This window comes from Molossus molossus, unplaced genomic scaffold, assembly GCF_014108415.1.
Source record: "Molossus molossus isolate mMolMol1 unplaced genomic scaffold, mMolMol1.p scaffold_m16_p_13, whole genome shotgun sequence".
Taxonomy (NCBI): Eukaryota; Metazoa; Chordata; class Mammalia; order Chiroptera; family Molossidae; genus Molossus; species Molossus molossus.
Genome location: NW_023425348.1, coordinates 78,486,250 through 78,506,525, shown reverse-complemented (window position 1 = coordinate 78,506,525; position 20,276 = coordinate 78,486,250).

The window sequence follows — 20,276 nt, the reverse complement described above, 5'->3', positions numbered from 1 at the left end:
TGTCTGAAATTTTGTTGCCTACAGTCTCTTCGAGGATTTTTATGGATTCATGAGTCACATTTAAGTCTTTTATCCATCTTGAGTTTATTCTTGTGTAGGGTGTAAGTTGATGGTCTAGTTTCATTTTTCTGCATGTAGCTGTCCAATTTTCCCAGCACCATTTATTAAAGAGGCTGTCTTTACTCCACTGTATGCTCTTGCCACTTTTGTTAAATATTAATTGAGATATTGCCTTGGGTCCATTTCTGGGTTCTTTGTTCTGTTCCACTGGTCTATATGCCAGTTCTTGTGCCAGTACCAGGCTGTTTTGATTACGGTGGCTTTGTAGTATAACCTGAAATCTGGTAATGTGATCCCACCAACTTTGTTCTTTTTTTTCAAGATTGCTGTGTCTCTTCAAGGTCTTTTTTGGTTCCATATGAACTTTTGAAGTACTTGTTCTAATTCTTTGAAGTATTCCGTTGGTATTTTGATGGGGATTGCACTGAATCTATAGATTGCTTTGGGTAATATGGACATTTTAATGAAGTTAAATCCTCCAATCCATGAACAGGGTATGTGCTTCCAGTTTTTTATATCTTCCTCTATTTCTTTTTTCAATGACCTGTATTTTTCTGCAAATAGGTCCTTTATTTCTTTGGTTAAGTTTATTCCTAGGTATCTTAATTTTTTTGCCGCAATGGTAAATGGGATTGTTTTCTTAGTTTCTCTTTCTGTGAGTTCATACTTGGTGTATAAGAATGCCATCAATTTCTTGACGTTAATTTTGTATCCTGCTACTTTGCCAAATTCATTTATTAAGTCTAGTAAATTTTTAATAGAGTCTTTGGGGTTTTCTACGTATAGTATCATGTCATCTGCAAATAATGACAGTTTCACTCCCTCCTCTCCAATTTGGATCCCTTTTATTTTTTCTTCCTGTCTGATTGCTATGGCTAAGAATTCTAGTACTATGTTAAATAAGAGTTGCAAAAGCGGGCATCCTTGCCTTGTTCCTGTTCTTAAGGGAAATGCTTTTAGTTTTTGCCCATTGAGTATGATGTTGGCTGTAGGTCTTTCATATATGGCCTTTTCTATGTCTAGATATGATCCCTCTATTCCCACATTGCTGAGCATTTTTATCAGATATGGATGCTGGATTTTGTCAAAGGCTTTTTCGGCATCTATTGATATGATCATGTGGTTTTTATTCTTCATTTTATTTATGTGGTGTATCACGTTTATTGATTTGCAAATATTGCACCAGCCTTGCATCCCTGGGATTAATCCCACTTGGTCACAGTGGATAATTTTTTTGGTGTATTGCTGGAGCCGATTTGCTAGTATTTTGTTCAGGATTTTGGCATCTATGTTCATCAGGGATATTGGCCTGTAGTTTTCTTTCTTTGTAATGTCTTTTTCTGGTTTTGGAATTAGAATTATGCTGGCTTCATAAAACAAGTTTGGAAGTCTTCCTTCTTCTTGAATTTTTTGAAATAGTTGAGGAGAATGGGTATTAGTTCTTCTTTGAATGTTCGGCAAAACACCCCGTGAAGCCATCTGGGCCTGGGCTTTTGTTTGCTGGGAGAGTCTTGAATACATCTTCAATTTCCTTCATTGTTATTGGTCTGTTCAAGTTTTCTATCTCTTCCTGGTCCAGTTTAGGGAGACTATGTGTTTCTAGAAATTTGTCCATTTCGCTTAGATTGTCAAATTTGTTGCCATATAATTGCTCATAGTAGTTGTTCACGACCTTTTGTATTTCTGTGGTGTCAGTTGTTAATTCTCCTCATTCAATTCTGATTTTGTGTATTTGGGTTCTCTCTCTTTGTTTCTTGGTGAGTCTAGCTAAGGGTCCATCAATCTTGATTATCTTTTCGAAAAACCAGCTCTTTGTTTCATTGATCCTTTGAATTGTTTTTTTGGTCTCTATGTCGTTTATTTCTGCTCTGATCTTTACTATTTCCCTCCTTCTACTTGCTCTGGGGTTTTCTTTTTGTTTGCTCTCTAGTTCTTTAAGTTGTGAGGATAGATAGTCTATTAGAGATTTTTCTTGTTTTTTGAGGTAGGCCTGTAGTGCTATGAACTTCCCTCTCAGAACTGCTTTCGCAGCATCCCATAGATTTTGTGTTGTTGTGTCTTCGTTTTCACTGGTTTCTATGAAGTTTTTGATTTCTTCCTTGATCTCCTTGGTGACGCACTCATTGTTTAATAACATGCTATTTAGCTTCCATGTGTTCAAATGACTTTGTATGTTCTTCTTGCAATTGATTTCTAGTTTCATGCCACTGTGATCTGAGAAGATGCTTGATATGATTTCAGTCTTCTTGAACTTGTAGAGACTTAGTTTGTGCCCTAACATGTGCTCTTTCTTTGAGAATGTCCCATGTGCATATGAGAAGAATGTGAATTCTGTAGTTTTGTAGTGTAATTCTCTGTGGATACCTCTTAAATCCATTTGGTCTAGTGCTTCATTTACAGTCTCTGTTTCCTTGCTACTTTTTTGTCTAAAGGATCTATCCAGTGATGTCAGCGGGTGTTGAAGTCTCCTGCTATGATTGTATTGCTATCAATTTCTCCTTCGAAGGCCTCCAGAATATTTTTAATACATTTTGGTGCTCCTATGTTGGGTGCATATATGTTTATCAAGGTTATATCTTCCTGTTGGATAGATCCTTTCAATATTATGTAGTGGCCTTCTTTGTCTCTAGTTATGGCCTTCATTTTGAAGTCTATTTTATCAGATATGAGTATTGCTACCCCAGCTTTTTTTTCCTTTCCATTTGCTTGGAAGATTTTTTTCCATCCCTTCACTTTCAACCTATGTGAGTCGTTTGTTGTGAGTGGGTCTCTTGTAAACAACATACAGATGAGTCATGCTTTCTTATCCAATCAACTACTCTGTGTTTTTTTATGGGAGCATTCAATCCATTTACACTTAAGGTGATTATTGATATGTACTTATTTATTGCCATTTTTGTTTAGCGTGGGTTCTATTTTTCTTCCCATTTCTACTGCTAATTACAGCAGTCCTTTTAACATGTTTTGCAGTGCTGGTTTGGTGCTAATGTATTCCCTTAGCCTTTTTTTGTCTGGGAAGCTATTTATTTGACCTTCCATTTTGAATGATAGCCTTGCTGGGTAGAGTAGTCTTGGATTCAGATCCTCGTTTTTCATGACCTTGATTACGTCATGCCATTCCCTTCTGGCCTGTAGTGTTTCTTGCGAGAAGTCAGCTGAGAGCCTTATGGGGGTTCCTTTGTAGGTAACCTGTTGCTTCTCTCTTGCTGCTTATAGGATTCTCTCTTTGTCTTTAATTTTTGGCAGTTTGATTACTATGTGTCTTGGTGTGGGCCTGTTTGGGTTCTTCTTACTTTGGGCTCTCTGTGCTTCTTGAACTTGAATGCCTTCTTCCTTCTCCAAATTAGGAAAGTTTTCTGTCACTATTTCTTTGAATATATTCTCTAACTCTTGCTCATTTTCTTCTTCTTCGAGGACTCCTATGATGCCAATGTTATTACGTTTCCCGTTGTCCCACAGTTTTCTTAAGCTGTCTTCCTGTTTTTTTAATCGTTTTTTCCTTTTGGTTTTCTGATTGGTTGATTTTTTCTACCCTGTCTTCTAATTCACTGATCCGGTCCTCAGCTTCCTCTACTCTGCTTCTTAGACCTTCCAATGTGTTTTTCATTTATGATATGTCGTTTTTAATTTCCAACTGGTTGATTTTTAACATCTCTATGTCTTTACTCATGGTGCTCATGTCTTTACACATGCTGTTGAGCTTCCTCAAGATCATGGTTCTGAATTCTAGTTCTGTTAACTTGCCTAACTGCACCTCATTTATCTCATCTTCGGTAGAGGTCTCTTGTTCTTTCCTTTGGCTTTTGTTTCTGTTTTTCACCATTTTGGCTATCACAGTGGGCTTTGGATCCTGCCAAATTTTCCCTGTGGGTGTTGGTGTTCTGCTGTTTGTGGCTCCCTCCCCTGGATTTGGATGAGGCAGGGTGGACCAACTTTAACCACCACTGTCAAGTCTTAACTTTCCTCTAGCTTTTTTTGCATGGAGGCTATTAGTAGAAGTCACCTGAAGAACCTTGGTTTCTGAGTTGCCTGAAAAACTCCCTCAGGTGCTCAGTGTAAGAAGATTTCCATAGGGTGGGGCAGCTGCTGGTTGTTAATGGGCCTCAATTAGCATTTCAATGGCCCCAGGTGGGGTTGGATCTCTGAGGGCGGGGCCACCCCCTCTCCCCAGGGCCCTGGGAAGGAGTAAGATGACCAGCGTCCTGTGTGGCTGCAACTCAGCAAAAGCTCTGAGCACCCTCCAAATCCCGAGTGTCCCCACACAGTCCCAGTCCAGTCTGCCTTCCCTCTGCCGGAGCCCAAGGTGAGTGGCTGCTGCCAATTTAGCCTCTGTCTAGACTCTGCATCATAGAGCCGCCTGGGAGTGTAACCCGAGGGCGCTGCTCCCAGCCAAGGGCGGCTGAGCCTGCAGCACCAGCCAAGGGGTTCACAGGACTTAGCTGCCGTCGCAGCTGAGGTGGCAGCAGCTTCCCAGGGAGTCACTTGGTCCCAGCCGAGTTTGCTGGTCCCCGCCCAGGCCGCTGCAGACCATGGGTTCCTGGCCCCCTCTCGCGTCTTGTAGGCCTACCAGGATTGAGTCGGTGTCCCTGGTTATGTGGTCTTCCAAGCTATCTTTCGGTTTCTCCTTCCTGATGATTTGTCTTTATTTTCGTTGTGAATCCAGTTTGGTCCTGGGAGATGTTCTGTGTAGCTCCGTTCACTCTGCCGCCATATTTTTCTCCTCTTTTGTTAACTCTTTAATTTTTTTTGTTGCTGTTGTTGTCATTCTTATATTTTACTTTATGTACCTGAACACATGGAGATATTTATGATTCCTGTTTAACATGCTTGTCTGTAAATTCTATCATACCTATATTTTCTAGGTTGGTTTCTATTGATTTTCTCCTGGTGAAGTTAGAAATTTTTCTGCTTATTTGCATGCTTAATTATTTTTAATTATGTGCCAAACATCGTGAATGTTATGTTATTGGGGGCTAGATTTTGCTATGTTCCTTTAAATAGATGTGGACTTTGGGGTGGGGCACACAATTAAGTTATTTAAAATTCGTTTTATGGTTTTGAGTTTTGCTTCCAAGTTTTGTTAGAGCAGGCTCAGAGCAAGCTTTATTCTAGAATTCCTTTGAGCCCATTATGAAAGTGATACCCTTCTGAGTTCTCCACTCCCTGCCTCCTGACCTCCAGAGTTTGCCCACTCAGCTGAAATAAACATGGACTCTTCGTAACCATGCTAGCTTTTGGAATTGTTTGGCCTACCACTCTCTGGTTATTCTTCCGCTGTCTTGAGTAGTGTCTCTCCTGCTAATACAAATCCGCACTCAGCCAAGGACTTGACAGGGCCCCATGTAGCTCTCCAAGCTTCTCTCTGTGTCTTTTCTTCATCTCCATTGCTCTGCCTTAAAAATCACAACCATCTGACCTTCTGATACTCTCCCCTCTGACTCCTCAGTGCAGCCAAGCATCCAGTCTGAATTCCTCCTCTCTGCACCTGCCTTAAAACTGTTTCCATACATTCAGTTGGGGCAACCGTAGGACTAACCATTCTCACGGTTGTGCGCCGCCTGCTGTCCAGTGTCTAAAAATCCGACTGCACATATTTTGTCTGGTTTTCTGTTTCGTTGTTGTTTATTTGTTTTTATACAGGAAGATAAAATTAGTCTCTGTTAGTCCAGCATGGCTTGAAGTGAAATCTCTAATTTGCCTATCTATTTTCTGTATTGTTTATCTCACCTATAATAAAACCTAAGTCGTATAAGGAAACAGATGTCTATGATCGGTGTATTTAGTGAGGTATGCCAACCACTTGGAATTGTTTCTGGAATGTGGTAAATGTAAAAAAGTATTTCTTGAATGAATAAGTCAGTATCATTTCATAGTCTGAGCTCTCATTTTTCACAGCACATTACTTTTGTTTCACAGAGGAAACACTGATCCGAGAGGAAGTTTTTGGCTGCTTGACCACGTTCTCTGTTACCGTCCACAGTCTGTCATTGTTTAGAAAAATCATGTAAATTACACCCTGGAAGTTCTAAAAATTGTTTGAGCTTGATAAGGGTTTTTATGATGATGAAGAGAAAAAGCGACGCTTCAGAAACTTCAAGTGTTTCATAATATCTGCAATTAGGTAACGGAGCAGCCAAGGTCAGTTTTCCAGAAGGAAGTGATGGAGTTGATTCATGCTCAGATTATTTTACTCTCTGCTTCCTCCCATTCACTTACAGTAGATATGTTGCCGTCCAAAATCTCTATAATAAGAAAACTCAGCTGGAGGAAACTTAATCAAATAGTCAATCAATTTTTAAATTAAAAAAATAATAAAACATCTCTAGTCTAAAAAATGACTGTCATTAATCAGTACTAGGAATAGCAGAAAATGATAAATGAACCCAGAACACCATTTGCAAAGGAAAAGTTTATGATCCTTTTTAGGAAGATGTGTCCTGCAAAGGCCTCAGCTAACACTGGAGGAATGTACCATTTGCCTCAGGACTTAGGAGAAGGAAAAAAGGAGAAGCAGGAAGCACTAAGGGGGGGAAATTACCATCTTAAATACATTCCTACACATGTCAGAAATGAACTGACTTTCTAAAGCTATTACCTGTTAATTGGAAAATCACAGAGCAGATGGAACCAATTAATCTATAATTACAGAATCACCATAATCCAAACAAAAATAATTATCTTGTTTGCAAGATATGATTTTTTTTTTTTTTTAGAAGACTCTTTCACATATCTCTAAAATTGGGCAAGAGGCATAGCTTTTTGTTGTCAAAGGGGAGTGTGAATCATTTCTGGGGCTAAATTCCCTTCCAGGGTAAAAGGAAAGCTGGTATTATTGTGAATGTGTGGTCCTGACTTCCAGAGAAAGAATTCAGAGGCAAAGTGTGTTGAGCGATGTATTTAAGAATGTTTAATTTACATCTACTGCACATGAGGGACTGTGTGAGTTGCTGATTATAAAATAGTGACCAATGACCAATAAGGATTCTTTGTCATGGAGCTTAGAGTCTAGTGTGTTACAAATACCAGACCATCACTCAAATAAATTAAATGTGGTTGATTTTGTGAAGAACTAACTACATGGTATAGTACGTGCTACAGTGTTTGTGCTCCTCTCCACCCCATATGTTGAAACCTACTTCCCAGTATGATGGTATTTGGAGGTGAGGTCTTTGGGAGGTGACTGGCTCATGAGGATGCTGGGCATATGGTAGTTATTTCGAATTTTTTTGAGAAACATGCATACCGTTTTCCATAGCAGCTGTGCATTTTGCATTCCCATCAACAGTGCACAAGGGTTTGAGCAGATATCTCATTTAAAAAACTATCCAAAGGACCAATAAACTTAGAAGACTGTGCTTAACTTTGTCTGCTGTCATGAAAAGGCAAAATAAAACCACTGAAATGACTGCAATGTATAAAATAGTTTGGTATTCAAAATGTTACATGAGGATAGGAAGCAAATAGAATCTTCATGCTTTTCTTTCTCTCTTTCTTTCTCTCTCTCTCTCTTCTTTCTTTCTTTCTTTCTTTCTTTCTTTCTTTCTTTCTTTCTTTCTTTCTTTCTTTCTTTCTTTCTTTCTTTCTTTCTTTCTTTCTTTCTTTCTTTCTTTCTTTCTTTCTTTCTTTCTTTCTTTCTTTCTTTCTTTCTTTCTGATATGTGCCCCTAGCGAGAACTGAACCCAGGACTCTCTGGTCCACAGACCGATGCTCCAACCGCTGAGCCAAACCGGCCAGGGCAACCATCAGTATTTGAAAGGATAAACACAATGGCATATCAGAGAGTATAGAAAGGAAGCAAACTCCACGTGGCAACTTGGAGGAATCGCATGCACAATATGTAGGGCAAAAGAAGTCGGACACCAAAGCATTGCCTACTGTACGACTTCATCCATATAAAATTCAAACACAGGACACATTGGATCATGTTGAAGTAAGACAGAAGCTCCCCTCCATGGCCAGTAAAAGAGATGGGGCACGAGGATTGTAGCTGAGATGCTCTGCTTCTTGATCCATTCAACACAAAGAATGTGTTCACTTTGTAAAAATCGAATGCTCCGTACCTTTAGGATAAAGCTTTCCATTACATATGTTATATTTCTGTAAAAAGCGGCCCTGGAAGTCCTTCAGTAATGTCCTACTGCTTATAGAAAACAACATGACATTTCCTTAACCTGTCTGAAAAATATCTAGTCCAGATTTATAATCATGTCGCCTCTTGCTTTCTGCATTTCAACCACGCTGGCTTTACAAGCCCCACACACAACCGTATTTCCTTTCTCCGTAAGCCTGCGCAGGCTGCTCTCCCCATCTACAAAGCCCTTCTCATCAAGGCCCTCTTTCCTTCTAATTAAATTCAAGGTATATCTTTCCATTATCTATCGCTGCATAACAAACTACTCTGACATTGATTAATTTGCAAAAAAACATTTCATTATTTACTCATAAATCTGCAATTTGGGCATCACTTAGCAAGAACAGCCCATCTCTGCTTCACATAGTGTCAGCCGTGGTGTCGCAGAGCTGAGGAACTAGGCAAGGAGCCAAGCGGGTGGCCTCTGGAAGCTGGAAAAGGCAGGAAGAGGTCTATTCGGGCCGTACGTCTGAGGCCTCAGCTAGAGCCATTCGCCGGGCATGTTAGCTCCCCTCCGTGTGGCCCGGGCTTCTCATAGCCCCGCAGCTGTCTCAGGGTGAGCGGGGAGGACGCCTGTCCTCTTAAGGCTCCAGACATCACTTCTCCTGCATTCTCTTGGTCAAAGTCATGTATCAGATCATCTCAGACCCAGGGGAGGGGAAGAAGGCCTCTTCTTCACATGCGGAGTGTGTGAGGACTGGGTGGTAGTGATGGTGTCGTGCGGAGTTGTATGGTTCTTCTTTGGAGACCACCTACTGCAGTGAGTTATTTCTGTTTCCTCGTAGGTGGTCTCAATCTCTGAAAACACCAAGTAAAATGAATAATGTTTGTGTTTCTAAGAAGAGTGTTTCTCAGAATGTTTTACAGATTTGTTGGGGAACAAATAGGCCTATTAGAGGAAACATTGTTTTTAAATGGGGCCTGTGTATGTGTGTTTAAGTCAGCTAAGTTAGCAAAGGATTAACCTAGCAAACACATATCCTTACTGCAGGAATTTTTAGAGTATGTAATATGCCAATGTGAATTGTAAACCTCATAGTGACAAGTGTAGGGAGTTGGGTGTGGGATGGAAAAGGTTACATAGTAGAGTATTTCCTGTAAGAACGAGGTAGAATGAGGTGGAACGAGGCGGTGCAGGGTCTCCAGAAGTGCAGGTTTATTGGGAATCAGCCTGCCGGACTACCTCTAAGGAGAGAGTAGCAACAAACTTGTACAGACTAGGGGTTTTTAAACTCAGGGCTGGGGGCAGGGGGGTCATTCAGCCAAAGAGACGTGGCTGTCTTTGATTGGTCAGGCCTGGGGTCTCCTGAGTTCTTGATTGGTTGGGGGCTGGGGTCTCCTGGAACTTGTTTTTCTTGTTAAGCGACCATTTGCAGTTTTGGGTGGGTTAGCGTGGTTCCATCATTCCGTTCCTCCTGACTGGAGTGATGGGTTTTAGTTTTCTGGAATGAGAGGTTTAGTGCAGTAATATGGAAGTTAAGAGCTAACATTTCCTAATACATTTGATGTGTAGTTCTTTATATGGTCAATTTCTGGGGTAAACATTCCATAATACCTGCTTTGGAATACCCAGCCTCTACCAGTCTACTTGTCATCCAATATTATGGTTATTTGATTGTGTCAATTTATATAAGACACCGTGAGCTCTCCAATTGTGAGATTTTGTGTGTGTGTGTGTGTGGTCATTTTATATACAGCTATCACAAGGTCTAACACATAGTAGTAACTTAGTAAACATTTCAGAAAGAAGAAAAAGAGAAAGAGAGGAAGACAGGGAGGGAAGAGAGCTTAGTCTTTATTATGTATATTCAGCCTTGAGATATGCACTCTGACCACTTATGCTATGCCCATTTGTTAAATTTCAGTTCCTCTGAAGATTCCTTAGTGGGTTGTAGGATGATTCAAGATTGCCTGAAGCCATGTTGCTCCTACATACTCCCTTTGGAGTAAGAAGAGTGGTCCCCTCTGCCCCAGTGGTGTCTATAGCACAGTCTCTAGAACTTGCCATAGTTAGGTTACCTGGCAAATGGAATTGAGGTTGTGGATGGAATTAAGGTTATTAATGAGCTGACCTTAAAATAGAAAAAAAAAAAAAAAAGTTTTAAATTGTCTGAAGTCAGCCCAGTGTAATCGCAAGAGTACTTAAAACGTAGCCGAGGGTGGCCAGGAACTTGGCGTGTGATCTCAGCCCGACAGCTCCAGCTTCGAAGGCGGGGAAAGCAGGCCGTGAGCCGAGGAGGAGCCTCCAGAAGCTGGAAAAGGCAGAACTATTTTCTCCTCGAGCCTGCAGAAGGAGCACCGTCTACTGCTACGTCCATAACAGCCCTGACACCCGCCTGAATTTCTGACCGCAGGAACTGTAACATCATAAATTTGCATTGCTTTAAATGACTAAATGTGCGGTAATTTATTATAATAACCATAAAAAACGAATACAGCCATGGATGATTGTCATATTTTCTGGTTGACTAGAAAATAAAAAGAAGTGATATAGAAGCAAGAGTCGTGCAGTCCTGGCTGCACTTAATTTACTTTAATAGATTCAGGTTTAATTACCTTGATGCTACTCTGTAGTCAGTTGGTGAATACACCAGGCCCGCTTTGTAAAATTAACTAATCTATATTAATAGATGCTCTCAGTATGGTGTTTGATTCTGGACTAATTCCACTATAGCAAAGTATGCTCAAGTATTTGCAGAATATAAAAATCTGAATGGAAAGTCATATTTTGTAGGATGATACATTAAATCGCCTTCTGAAGCTGGACACATTTGTCATTTTAGGTTTAGTTCATTTTAAAGGGATAAGATTTTTGAAGTAAATATTGATTTCTTTTGCATACTTGTGTCCTATAGTTTTTCTTGCTTGAGAGTAGGTGATAATATTGATCACTGTTTTACTTACATTAAACATTTGTAAACTTTCAGAGAAATATAAATTTCGAAAATAAATTTTGAAAATTTCTAGTTTATTGCTGCAAAGAGGGTTACTTGCAAAAGTACAATAAAATACTACTGAACAATAAATTAGATAAATATCTATAGATTCACAACAAATAAAAAGTACCAAAACCATTTGGTAGGAACGTTCAGACTACTCAACATTTTTCGATAGTACTATACGGCTATTGCTTCCTGTACATTTTTCAAGTACACATCAACCCTATGATTTCACATTGACCTGATTAACTGGGGCCTTGGGGACTGGGGAAATACAATAAACAAAGGTCATGGCACAAATCTGAACATCAGTGGCTGGCATTGAACATGTCCAATAGCAGCTGGGTCAAAGACTTCGCTTACCGTTCTGGAAATGGAAAATGTAGCTCTTGCCTGCTTGTCCCATCATACTCATTTTATTGTATCAGAAAACATTCCAATTCCTCCCCTCGAAAGGGAGTTGCTATATGTGGAAAAGGTGAGTGGAAAAGTACCAGCCCTCTTCCAGTATCTGTGTGTTCAAGTCAGAATTCTGTTCATTGCCCAGGAGTTTCATCCACTATTATGCAAGACCATGACAGGAGCTGGAAGTCAAGTTTCAATGCAACTAGATTTAATGTTGAACTAGATTTAATGTTGAACAGAACAGGACTAAGACAATAGGTATATATTTCAGACAAACTCAGATATACCTTCACACATATGTTATGATATTGCTGTGATTATCGATTCAGATTACGTGTGTGAAACATCAGAATGGTTAGAAGAACACAATAAACCTCACATTTATGTGGAAAAAACAACATTTATTATTTCTATCATGCCGATATAGTTCTGATTTTAAATTTTCAGATCATTCTGAGGCAGGCATGTTGTCAAGAGTATGTTAAGGCAGCCTTAGGGAATGAAAGTGAAATCTAACTCTGCCAGTCTCTAACTCTGTAAACATTGGCACAAACTACTCTGAAACACAGCAGATTATTATGTAATGGGGACGATGCTACCTCCATTGAAAAGTTTTATAATGATAGCATGGGTAAATAATAGCAAAATGCTAATATTATTATAGTAGCTCAATAAGTTATTTTCCCTCTATAGGTCCCTCTTTCTTCACGTCACTTTTATGTCAAGAGTGTGGTACTTCTAGTGTACCCACATTAGAAAGACTAAATTCCAGGTAGGCTATCTTTATAAAGTCTGCCTCTTCTGATATTACTGGAACAGAAACCCATTTTGGTGCTGGAAAAATAACTTACAGTCAGTACTGAACATAACGGTTGATAGATTTGAGGGAAAAATAAAACTGTTTAAAGGTCTAATGATACATTTTAGATTCTGGGATCCTCATGTAAGCCCTGGCAATGTCTGAGACCTCTTTTTTGTTTGTTTCTTTTCCCAATTTTGGGTATGAGAAATTAGGAGACCAATCTAAGAAAGAAAAATACTGAGTGTTTTTTTGTTTTTGTTTTTTATCACCCGAGGACATTTTTCCACTTTTTATTCAGATAGAGCGGGAAGGAGAGAGAGGAAGACAGAGAGAAACATCGATGTGAAAGGGACACATCGAGTGGCCCCCACCCACACGACCCAACCAGGGCCCGCGACAAACTGCAGCCAAGGTACATGCCCTTAGCGGGAACCGAACCCTGGTCTCTGTGGACCGCAGGCTTACGCTCTAATCGCTGAGCCAAACTGGCCAGGGCAATACTGAGTGTTTTAATATTTATAGTTCCTACAAAGAAATTAATCAAATAAGAGCAAAGTAACAGTTCTTTTATGTTTTTCCATAAATGACTTTTGTTGAATCTAGAGGACCTTTTAACATATATAACAAATTACAAATATATGAATATCTCATAAAATTTGTTAAGGAAAATAAAATAACTTGATTGAGAAAACAAGGGTTATAAATAGGTCATTCAAAAAAGAAGAAACTTGAAATGTGATTAAACATATAAAAACCCAATCTCACTGAGCTAGGAATTGTAAACATGAGATAAACAAAAGTGAAATGTAAAAATATGACAAACATTTTATACGCATCAAATTAGTAAAAATAAAGTTTGATAGTAGCAAGTGCTGGCAAAAATGTGGAAAATAAAATCACAAAGTGATATTAACAATGGAGAAAGCAATTGATAATGTTTAGTAAAATTGTCAATGTGTAAACCCTATGGCTACTGTATTTCTGGGTTTATACCCTATAGAAATTCTCTAACATTTCAAAGAGGAGACTTGTGCAAGGATATTTGTGGCAACATTGTTGATAACAGCAAAACACTAAAAATGGTACAAACATAATACTGGAAGAATGGAATGCGATACGTTTGCATAATTTAATTGACATCAATTGGACTTCTTTATAACAAATGTCCTCTAAAAAGAAACATAAGTTTTGAGAGAATTGGGCAATTTGAAGAATTATACATAGAATAAATATATATTTAAATTTAAAACCATAGATAATGATACATATATCTTTATAAATGGGTGTTGTATATCTATTTACCTATCTATACACATCAAGAATCTCTATACATTCATGTATCTATCCATTTTTCTATCAATTTTTGATATATCCATTTATATTTTTAAATTATCTGGAATAATACACATTAAATGTATAGACATAGTTACCTATGGGTGGGAAGGAAGTTTGCTGGGATGGAGCTGTAGTTATCCCAGCAAAGTACATTTTAACTTCACTTATAATGGATTTTTTTAAATATAATTTACAAAATTAGATGAAGCACATTTCACAAAATATAAATAGTATATCTTTTAGGTAGTACATACAATTATAGGTTATACAGTTCTTCCTACTTTTAATTTTAATCTTGCCCTGGCCAGTTTGCCTTAGTGGTTAGAGTGTCGACTTCTGGACCAAAGAGTCGCAGGTTTAATTCCAGTCAAGGGCACATACCTCTGCTGTAGTTTGATCCCTGGCCCTGGTCAGGGTCCTGTGGGAGGCAACCATTCAATGTGTCTCTCTCACATCTATGTTTCTCTCTCTCTCTCTCCCTCCCTTCCTCCCACTCTCTCTCTCTCTATATAAAAATCAATGGAAGCATATCCTCAGGTGAGGATTAAAATAATAATGATAATAATGATAATTTAAATCTTTTTTTGTCTAAAAGTAATGTTCAAAACGAAAGAATTAAATATATGCAATGCTGGATTTTAGCCCTTGAAATCTGAACATATTTTTATTGACCAGAAGAGGCAAATATGGTCACGTGTGCGCAACATTTATGATGCGCTGTGGATATTCATACAGGAATGGAATCTGACACTTGTTCAGTGGACCCAGATCTGCACAAATCGTGTCCTCTTCATCATGTGTACAACGAGGGAAGTGGCTCGGAGAAATAAATTGTAAAATGTCAAGAAGACCCTGGAAGACCCTGTCACTTGAGTGACAAAGAAACTGAAGTCCCTGCAGAAACAGCAACTTGGCAAAAACGACCGCTGCTCATCACTGGCCGTCAGTCACTGACGAGCTGAGTGCACCACACGGAATTACAGGTGCCCCTTCTGGGAACTCAAATTACTTCTTCCTGTTCCAATGACTTTTGCTTCTGGGCAAAAGCAATGAAGTCAGAAGAAATACCAATTAGCCATTTCTGTATCCTGCCCCGAGCCAAATAGCAGGGGTGGGGCCGTTCTGCAAGGATCCACCTCAAAGTCTAAGCTTCCAGCCATCAGCGGCCAGAGCAGCTCATGGGACCCCCACCCCTTGCCAACACCCGGTGCCAACTGTGCTTCCTGTGGCTTTGGCTTCACACTCATTGATTTCAGGAAACTCTGAGGGCAAAGTTTTTTCTTGAGAGAAGCACTTTTACAGGGTGGAGGCCAGTACGGGGCTTATTCATAAGGCTGGCATTAATGGAAAGAGAAGGCCAAGGGGCTTTAACCACCTGTCGCTCTGAACGGGCGCTGTGGCACCAAATGAATAACTGATATTGATTAAGCGTTTCGATGGCCCATTTGGGTAGTCAAGTCAATCAATAGTAAAGAACTAGAGTCTTCAAAATATTAAATAAGATGACGACAAGGATTTTAGCTCGGAGCCGGAATCTCTAATGTTTTGATGAGAGTATGAAGAAACCTCTTTGCGTCCAGGAGGTTGGAGGAGAGGAAGTGAAGGCGGAGTGATGGATTATCGAGCTGCCTGCAAAGCAATGGTCGCTGCCTGTGGCTCTTGTAATTCACTCTGGAAACATGTGTCCCGAGGCTTGTGCAACAAGCAGATCATATGTAATGTGTATTTTTTTCAGTATCAGAATGTGAAGGATGTTTTTCTTTCAATTAAGAACAGAAAAGCAGCTTGTCATTGAAGAATCCATTTCAGACGTTCAGGGAAGGTAGTGACAGGTTGTTGTTGTTGTTGTTGTTGTATCATGGAAAATAGCCGAATAGTTCTAAAAACAGTGCCTCCACGGTCTGAACAATAGGCCCTCTAACGGAGCTTGCTCTGTGTTCGAATCCTCCGTGGTCCCATTTGGAAACACCCTCTAGCTCTGGAAGTCTATATCCACAAACAAAACCAAACAAACCACGAAGACAACTCCTAAGTCTTCTACAAACAGAGTAAAGGCTGACAATGTTGCTGCTTGAGTCTGATTCAGGCACATGGACAAAGGTGAATCTCTTGAGATCTACGTCCCTCCTTCTATCCAAGGTGCCTACATTGCTTTGGAGTTGATAGACCTTAGCGTACAAAGCAGAGCGCATTTAGCTGCCCCCACGTTCTATGGATGAAAACTGGGCATTTTTGTGTTCTGCAGATGGTTAAGACATTCTTGATAGAAGACCCTGGAATCCAGAGGCAGGAGGCTCCATGGAAGGACTTGTCATGATAAGCATTAACCATGGCAAACCCACATGTACATTTTCACCAATAATCATGCCTGAACCTCCCAGTGGTTGAGGAAGCCAAGTGGCAGGTCCAGGATTCCAAGCGGCGCCCCGCAAGTTCCAGATGCTTTGCATGCAGTCTGCATTTGAGAATAGAACAAACCAAAAAAAACCCACCCCGCTCTGACAAGCCTGGTTTTCCTGCAGCACCGAAGTAAGCTCTGAGCATTACCAGTACTTCTGAAGATGATGCTTGAACGTAGATGATGTTATGGAAAAATTATATACTCTCCAGAGACTTCTCTCTCAAACTCTTGCTAATCCATTTAAGAAACACCTCATCTCAGAATTCCTCTTTCACGTTGACATTTATTGCGTGACTTCTATGTGTCCTGCACTGTGGCATGTTGACAAAGAGGGTTAGTGGTGAAAGTCATAGGGAATATGGGGCCACACAATCCTCCATGTGCTCCTTCGAGTAGCCTTGTACAAATTAGTTTGTCCCTCCGATCATTAGTTACCCCACTAATGTGAGGGTGAATAGAGATAACGTATATGAAAGGGTTTCATAAAACAAATAAAAAAAAACCAACTAGGTTCCACTTTGTAGGGGAAACTGCTATCACTCTTCTTAAAGGAAAGAGAGAAACCTCTTTCACAAAAGGCATTTTGTTTGAGCGTGGAAATAGAGTATTAATAGAGGAGGAAATGAGCAACTTCTTTAGGCCAGCTCCCTGGAGGCAGCAATTACCAAGAACAATTAAGCAGAGCTTTTACCCCAAAGGCCAGAAAGTTCTGACTCAGACTCCCAGCTGCTCGCTCTGTGACTTGGATTCCCCGGCAGCCTTAGTGGAGCGAAGCTTTGCCTGGCAGCCTCCGCCCGCCCGCCCGGGGCTGCAGAACAAAAGGGGCAGCTTTGCAAGAGCGCTGTTAAAGCCTGCAGCCAGGACTCCGCGCGCTCCTGCTGAGCTCAGGCAGTCGGCTTTGTTCGCACCTCGTGAACCATGAGATCCTGCATGTTTTCAGTCTCATCAGCATCCTCAGTGAACTTGGACCCATTAACGTCCAGTCAGGGGTAGGCACCCAGCGGGGCTCCGTTCCTAAATACAGCTCCCAGAAATTGAGTATCTACTAGGCACCAGGTATGACATACCATACTTGGCTTCCAGAATTCTCTATCCTCTTAAGGATATAGTGCAAAGGTGAATTATTGTTTGTGGCTTCCCAGGCAGAGAGACTTGGTGATAAAAGATCCCGTCACTAAAGAAATAAAGAGGTCCAGATATTCCTTTTCCAGAGCCCCTGTCGGTCCAGTGCAGGGACATGAGAAAGGCTTGGCCAATGGGATCTTTCTTCCTGCCACTTTGAACCGGAGCCAGTAAAACAATAAGACAAGCTCAGTACTAGCAGCAAAGTTGCAGTCAACATGCATGGGCCTGTGTCTGTGCTGGGGGAGGCTCCCCGTACCAGCCATGCTGTTCCCACGCTGGTGTGGCCATACGGTAGCTCCGGTCCCTTTAGCTTCCTTGACAGTCTGCCCACTCTTAGCCTTGGACAACGGAGGATGGCTCTTTTGTTCCTGACTATTCTTCACTCTATGAACTACCCATTATACTTCTAACAGATTACGTTTCTGCCCACATGAAGCAGATTTGTCCTCTGCATTTGCAGCTCCGGTTGATACAAGTATAGTATATTGATATTGATAATTGCAACTTAAAAACAAACAAAAAAGAAAAGAATGATGTGAAGAGAAATCAAAAAGTGTCCCCATGGATATAAGCCTGATACATGAAATATATAGGTGCTTTCTCTTCTTCCTCCTAATTAGAGCCTATATTTTCAGCAACAACTTCTCCCTGGGTGGTAGAGTTTGCAGAGTAAAAGGGACCCTAAGGGTTCTATAGCCCAAAGAGCCCCTTTTAAGGGAAGAGCATTCTGCCCTAGAGAGCACAGCAGTAGTAAATATGTGGCAAATCCAACTCTAGGAAATACTAACCTCCTTTTCCTTAACTGCGTGCTTCTCCAGGTGAAAAACTGGTTTCTTGACTCTGTGCCTGAGGAAACCAATCTAAGTAGAACAAAAGGTTGCTATGAAGTGGTACATCTTTACTGGCCACACAGAACTCGGTGCTGCTGCAGGAGTGGGGGTGACCACTGAAAAGTCAGGTAAGGTCAGACTTCAGTACATAGGTTGTGGGGATCCCTGCAGGGGAGGGGGAATGATCGCTTACTAATGTTGTTCCACTCTATTCATGGGGCACCTTGCAGCTGATTAGCGCGAGTACTGAAAGGACCGAATCATCTTGACAGCTGGTGAAACGGGGCGGGCTGTGAACTGGCAGCCCAGAGCTCCCTCCCCGCTCTGCCCTCAGAGGAGGTCCCCTACCCACACGACCTCCCGATCAAAGGGTCCGGGCATGGTGTGTGCTTGTTTCTGAGTAGTGTTTCAGTTCTGGATAGCTTGCAGAATTGTTCGACGAACCCTGGGACATCCTCCAGCAAGAACGTGGGGTCACAGCTCCGTGTTGATACTATAGAGAGTGCACTTCATAGACTCTGGTTTTCACTCTGTTCCCGAGCGTGGCTCCCATGTGGCAGGGCATGGCATAAGGTGTTCTCCTATCCCCGGCTGTACGTGTACACGACTCATAAACTGCCACTGATCGCATCTATTTGGTGTTGGGTGTTGTGTATTTAGGCATCTCTATCACCCTGGGGTGGCAATGTCTCCCTAACGAATGGGTTGGATAGAAGGCGATTAAAACAGCATTGCAGCTTCCGGCCAAGACGGCGGGTAGGTAAACGCGGTATCACATCCTCCCACAACCACATCAAAGTTACAACTAAACTACAGAAAAACCATCATTCAGAACCGTCTGAAATCGAGCTGGATGGAAGTCCTACAGCTACGGAATTAAAGCAGCAGCCACATCCAGACTGTAGGAGGGCGGAGGGGACGGGCTGGGCCCACACCCACGTGTGGGGATACAAATCAGGAGGACACCTGGCTGGGAAGGTCCTCCCTGAGGACTGAGGGGTCCCCTCCCACACCAGGTGCCCCGCTCAGGGTTCCAGTGCCAGGAAGAGAATCCCCATCACTTCTGGCTGGAAAACCAGCGGGAACTGAGGCTCAGGGAGGCTGAGGCAGCTGGAGCCCCAGGCAGCTCCTTAAAGGGCCCGCGCACGGGCTTATCAGACTCTCTCCCTCTAAGCTTGGAGGGGAGGCAGCTCGAGGGGCTCCAGAGACACACAGGGAAGAACTGAGCTGTTTGGCACTGGAGCGAGGGCTGGAGAGGGGGCTTTCTCCGGGACAGACTTGCTGTCAGAGGCCTTTGTTCCTTTGGGGAGCCCTTCCCTGGGGCGGCAGACAGTTGCCATATCTGGGACTCCAGCAACCTGGCTCCCACTGGTAGCCCCGCCCTGCTGACTCCCTGAGGCCCCGCCCCACCCAACTTTCAGGCCCACCCAAGCTGTTGCCACTTGCTTAACCATAGGCTTGGCCTGTCTTGGATCCTGCTTCAGGTTTTTCCTAAATTCTTTCAAATGAACAGCATCTGGTCTCAGCTAGCCCCATACCGCTCACTAAGTAATACACAGAAACAAACACAGGGAGGCAGCCAAAATAAGGAGACAAAAAAACAGGTCCCAAAGGAAAGAACAGAACAAAACCCCAAGAAAAGAACTAAGCGAAATAGAGATAAGCAACATAATAGATGCTGAGTTCAAAATACTGCTTATAAGGATACTCAATGAACTTAGTAAGAACCTCAGTGAACTTAGTGAGGGCCTCAAGAGCATAAAAAAGGACCAGTCAGAAATGAAAGATGCACAGTCAGAAATGAAGGAGACATTAACTGAAATAAAGAATAATTTACACAGATTCAACAGTAGAGTACGTAAATCCAAGAAACAAACCATCGATTTGGAACATAAGGAAGCAAAAAATGCCCAATCAGTACAGCAAAAAGAGAAAAGAATCCAAAAAAATGAGGATAGTGTAAGGAGCCTCTGGGACAACTTCAAGCATGCCACCATTCGCATCTTGGGGGTGCCAGAAGGAGAAGAGCGAGAACAAGAAATCAAAAACCTGTTTGAAACAATAATGGCAGAAAACTTTCCTAACTTGGTGAAGGAAACAGACATACAAGTCCAGGAAGCACAGAGAGTCCCAAACAAGATGAACCCCAAGAGGCACACACCAAGACACATCATCATCAAAATGCAAAAGGTTCAAGACAAAGAGAGAATCTTAAAAGCAGCAAGAGAAAGGCAGTTAGTTACCTATA